At 51.6% G+C, this 5,000-nt stretch overlaps 4 non-coding genes across 4 annotated transcripts in view; all 4 read right to left on the minus strand.

Moving 5' to 3' along the window:
• Positions 1-77, minus strand: part of LOC140475306 (5S ribosomal RNA) — a 119-nt gene extending 42 nt beyond the window's left edge. Inside the window, exon 1 of the ribosomal RNA XR_011959859.1 lies at positions 1-77. This exon is cut by the window's left edge and continues 42 nt beyond it. This is a non-coding gene — a ribosomal RNA (5S ribosomal RNA).
• A 1,531-nt stretch (positions 78-1,608) lies between these two features.
• LOC140470120 (5S ribosomal RNA) lies at positions 1,609-1,727 on the minus strand. The gene has a single exon (XR_011956381.1). It is a non-coding gene; the product is annotated as a 5S ribosomal RNA (ribosomal RNA).
• Positions 1,728-3,241: 1,514 nt separating this feature from the next.
• Positions 3,242-3,360, minus strand: LOC140469229 (5S ribosomal RNA). Its single transcript, XR_011956026.1, has one exon. It is a non-coding gene; the product is annotated as a 5S ribosomal RNA (ribosomal RNA).
• Positions 3,361-4,891: 1,531 nt separating this feature from the next.
• The window catches only part of LOC140475316 (5S ribosomal RNA), a 119-nt gene continuing 10 nt past the window's right edge, over positions 4,892-5,000 (minus strand). The window contains exon 1 of the ribosomal RNA XR_011959870.1: positions 4,892-5,000. This exon is cut by the window's right edge and continues 10 nt beyond it. This is a non-coding gene — a ribosomal RNA (5S ribosomal RNA).

The raw sequence follows: 5,000 nt of genomic DNA on the forward strand, positions 1-5,000 counted from the left end.
TACTAACCAGGCCTGAGTCTGCTTAGCTTCCGAGATCAGACGAGATCGGGCGTTTTCAGACTAGTATGGCCGTAGGCGCTGGCCCCTGCCTTTTCTCCCCACTTCAAGGCGTGCTGGCCAGCCACATTTTCTTTGCTGCTCTTTCTCTTGATCCCCTTTGTTTTTTTTTTCTCTCTTTTCTCTTTGCTCTTCCTCCTCCGTGCGTGCTTCCCTCCCTCCCTCCCTCCAGCTAGCCCTTGCCCACCAGGCTCCTGTCGTCTCCCACATCCCCACACAGGCCAACTGCAAGACCTCCCCCTGCTTCATAGGGCTGCAGCCTGCATTCTCTCATCCTTCCACACTCCTCCACGCCTCCATTTCGGAATGGCAGGCAGTGACCAGTGGGGTACCGCAGGGATCAGTACTGGGACCGCAGCTTTTTACAATATATGTTCATGATATAGAAGATGCTATTAGCAATAACATTAGCAAATTTACTGATGATACTGAGCTGGGTGGCAGGGTGAAATGTGATGAGGATGTTAGGAGATTACCGGGTGACCTGGACAAGTTAGGTGAGTGGTCAGATGCATGGCAGATGCACTTTAATGTGGATAAATGGATGCTTATCCACTTTGGTGGCAAGAACAGGAAGGCAGATTACTACCTAAATGGAATCAATTTCGGTCAAGGGACAGTACCGAGAGATCTGGGGGTTCTTGTACACCACTCAATGAAGGTAAGCATGCAGGTACAGCAGGTAGTGAAGAAGGCTAATAGCATGCTGGCCTTCATAACAAGAGGGATCGAGTACAGAAGCAAAGAGGTTCTTCTGCAGGTGTACAGGGCCCTGGTGAGACCACACCTGGAGTACTGTGTGCAGTTCTGGTCTCCAAATTTGAGGAGAGACATTCTGGCTATTGAGGGAGTGCAGCGTAGGTTGACGAGGTCAATTCCTGGAATGGCGGGATTACCTTACACTGAAAGACTGGAGCGACTGGGCTTGTGTACCCTTGAGTTTAGAAGACTGAGAGGGGATCTGGTTGAGACGTATAAGATTATCAAAGGATTGGACACTCTGGCGGCAGGAAACGTGAGTGCCGAAACAGAGGACACAGCTTAAAAATACGGGGTAGACCGTTTAGGACAGAGATGAGGAGAAACGTCTTCACCCAGAGAGTGGTGGCTGTGTGGAATGCTCTGCCCCAGAGGGCAGTGGAGGCCCAGTCTCTGGATTCATTGAAGAAAGAGTTGGACAGAGCTCTCAAGGATAGTGGAATCAAGGCTTATGGAGATAAGGCAGGAACAGGATACTGATTAAGGATGATCAGCCATGATCATATTGAATGGTGGTGCAGGCTCCAAGGGCAGAATGGCCAACTCCTGCACCTATTGTCTATTGTCCTCCTTTCCTGACTGCCAGCCGCAGACAGCGTGCAGCCCCAATCCCTTTCTTTCCGTCTTTCTTGCTGATTTTGGCAGCGCTCCGCTCTCCTCCCCTCCCTGTCTCCTGCCTGCAGGAGACTGATGCCAGGCACAGCGGCAGCAAAAATAACCTGTCGCTGCATTGCGTGCGTGGCCCAACACGAGTGCAGAGGGGTGACTTGAGCAGCCCCTGCTGGCGGAAAAAGCCTACTGCACCTGGTATTCCCAGGCGGTCTCCCATCCAAGTACTAACCAGGCCAGAGTCTGCTTAGCTTCCGAGATCAGACGAGATCGAGCATTTTCAGACTAGTATGGCCGTAGGCGCTGGCCCCTGCCTTTTCTCCCCACTTCAAGGCGTGCTGGCCAGCCACATTTTCTTTGCTGCTCTTTCTCTTGATCCCCTTTGATTTTTTTTTCACTCTTTTCTCTTTGCTCTTCCTCCTCCGTGCGTGCTTCCCTCACTCCCTCCCTCCAGCTAGCCCTTGCCCACCAGGCTCCTGTCGTCTCCCACATCCCCACACAGGCCAACTGCAAGACCTCCCCCTGCTTCATAGGGCTGCAGCCTGCATTCTCTCATCCTTCCACACTCCTCCACGCCTCCATTTCGGAATGGCAGGCAGTGACCAGTGGGGTACCGCAGGGATCAGTACTGGGACCGCAGCTTTTTACAATATATGTTCATGATATAGAAGATGCTATTAGCAATAACATTAGCAAATTTGCTGATGATACTGAGCTGGGTGGCAGGGTGAAATGTGATGAGGATGTTAGGAGATTACCGGGTGACCTGGACAAGTTAGGTGAGTGGTCAGATGCATGGCAGATGCACTTTAATGTGGATAAATGGATGCTTATCCACTTTGGTGGCAAGAACAGGAAGGCAGATTACTACCTAAATGGAATCAATTTCGGTCAAGGGACAGTACCGAGAGATCTGGGGGTTCTTGTACACCACTCAATGAAGGTAAGCATGCAGGTACAGCAGGTAGTGAAGAAGGCTAATAGCATGCTGGCCTTCATAACAAGAGGGATCGAGTACAGAAGCAAAGAGGTTCTTCTGCAGGTGTACAGGGCCCTGGTGAGACCACACCTGGAGTACTGTGTGCAGTTCTGGTCTCCAAATTTGAGGAGAGACATTCTGGCTATTGAGGGAGTGCAGCGTAGGTTGACGAGGTCAATTCCTGGAATGGCGGGATTACCTTACACTGAAAGACTGGAGCGACTGGGCTTGTGTACCCTTGAGTTTAGAAGACTGAGAGGGGATCTGGTTGAGACGTATAAGATTATCAAAGGATTGGACACTCTGGCGGCAGGAAACGTGAGTGCCGAAACAGAGGACACAGCTTAAAAATACGGGGTAGACCGTTTAGGACAGAGATGAGGAGAAACGTCTTCACCCAGAGAGTGGTGGCTGTGTGGAATGCTCTGCCCCAGAGGGCAGTGGAGGCCCAGTCTCTGGATTCATTGAAGAAAGAGTTGGACAGAGCTCTCAAGGATAGTGGAATCAAGGCTTATGGAGATAAGGCAGGAACAGGATACTGATTAAGGATGATCAGCCATGATCATATTGAATGGTGGTGCAGGCTCCAAGGGCAGAATGGCCAACTCCTGCACCTATTGTCTATTGTCCTCCTTTCCTGACTGCCAGCCGCAATCCCTTTCTTTCCGTCTTTCTTGCTGATTTTGGCAGCGCTCCGCTCTGCTCCCCTCCCTGTCTCCTGCCTGCAGGAGACTGATGCCAGGCACAGCGGCAGCAAAAATAACCTGTCGCTGCATTGCGTGCGTGGCCCAACACGAGTGCAGAGGGGTGACTTGAGCAGCCCCTGCTGGCGGAAAAAGCCTACTGCACCTGGTATTCCCAGGCGGTCTCCCATCCGAGTACTAACCAGGCCTGAGTCTGCTTAGCTTCCGATATCAGACGAGATCGGGCGTTTTCAGACTAGTATGGCCGTAGGCGCAGGCCCCGGCCTTTTCTCCCCACTTCAAGGCGTGCTGGCCAGCCACATTTTCTTTGCTGCTCTTTCTCTTGATCCCCTTTGTTTTTTTTTTCTCTCTTTTCTCTTTGCTCTTCCTCCTCCGTGCGTGCTTCCCTCCCTCCCTCCCTCCAGCTAGCCCTTGCCCACCAGGCTCCTGTCGTCTCCCACATCCCCACACAGGCCAACTGCAAGACCTCCCCCTGCTTCATAGGGCTGCAGCCTGCATTCTCTCATCCTTCCACACTCCTCCACGCCTCCATTTCGGAATGGCAGGTAGTGACCAGTGGGGTACCGCAGGGATCAGTACTGGGACCGCAGCTTTTTACAATATATGTTCATGATATAGAAGATGCTATTAGCAATAACATTAGCAAATTTGCTGATGATACTGAGCTGGGTGGCAGGGTGAAATGTGATGAGGATGTTAGGAGATTACCGGGTGACCTGGACAAGTTAGGTGAGTGGTCAGATGCATGGCAGATGCACTTTAATGTGGATAAATGGATGCTTATCCACTTTGGTGGCAAGAACAGGAAGGCAGATTACTACCTAAATGGAATCAATTTCGGTCAAGGGACAGTACCGAGAGATCTGGGGGTTCTTGTACACCACTCAATGAAGGTAAGCATGCAGGTACAGCAGGTAGTGAAGAAGGCTAATAGCATGCTGGCCTTCATAACAAGAGGGATCGAGTACAGAAGCAAAGAGGTTCTTCTGCAGGTGTACAGGGCCCTGGTGAGACCACACCTGGAGTACTGTGTGCAGTTCTGGTCTCCAAATTTGAGGAGAGACATTCTGGCTATTGAGGGAGTGCAGCGTAGGTTGACGAGGTCAATTCCTGGAATGGCGGGATTACCTTACACTGAAAGACTGGAGCGACTGGGCTTGTGTACCCTTGAGTTTAGAAGACTGAGAGGGGATCTGGTTGAGACGTATAAGATTATCAAAGGATTGGACACTCTGGCGGCAGGAAACGTGAGTGCCGAAACAGAGGACACAGCTTAAAAATACGGGGTAGACCGTTTAGGACAGAGATGAGGAGAAACGTCTTCACCCAGAGAGTGGTGGCTGTGTGGAATGCTCTGCCCCAGAGGGCAGTGGAGGCCCAGTCTCTGGATTCATTGAAGAAAGAGTTGGACAGAGCTCTCAAGGATAGTGGAATCAAGGCTTATGGAGATAAGGCAGGAACAGGATACTGATTAAGGATGATCAGCCATGATCATATTGAATGGTGGTGCAGGCTCCAAGGGCAGAATGGCCAACTCCTGCACCTATTGTCTATTGTCCTCCTTTCCTGACTGCCAGCCGCAGACAGCGTGCAGCCCCAATCCCTTTCTTTCCGTCTTTCTTGCTGATTTTGGCAGCGCTCCGCTCTGCTCCCCTCCCTGTCTCCTGCCTGCAGGAGACTGATGCCAGGCACAGCGGCAGCAAAAATAACCTGTCGCTGCATTGCGTGCGTGGCCCAACACGAGTGCAGAGGGGTGACTTGAGCAGCCCCTGCTGGCGGAAAAAGCCTACTGCACCTGGTATTCCCAGGCGGTCTCCCATCCAAGTACTAACCAGGCCTGAGTCTGCTTAGCTTCCGAGATCAGACGAGATCGGGCGTTTTCAGACTAGTAT

This window comes from Chiloscyllium punctatum, chromosome 3, assembly GCF_047496795.1.
Source record: "Chiloscyllium punctatum isolate Juve2018m chromosome 3, sChiPun1.3, whole genome shotgun sequence".
NCBI classification, from domain to species: Eukaryota; Metazoa; Chordata; class Chondrichthyes; order Orectolobiformes; family Hemiscylliidae; genus Chiloscyllium; species Chiloscyllium punctatum.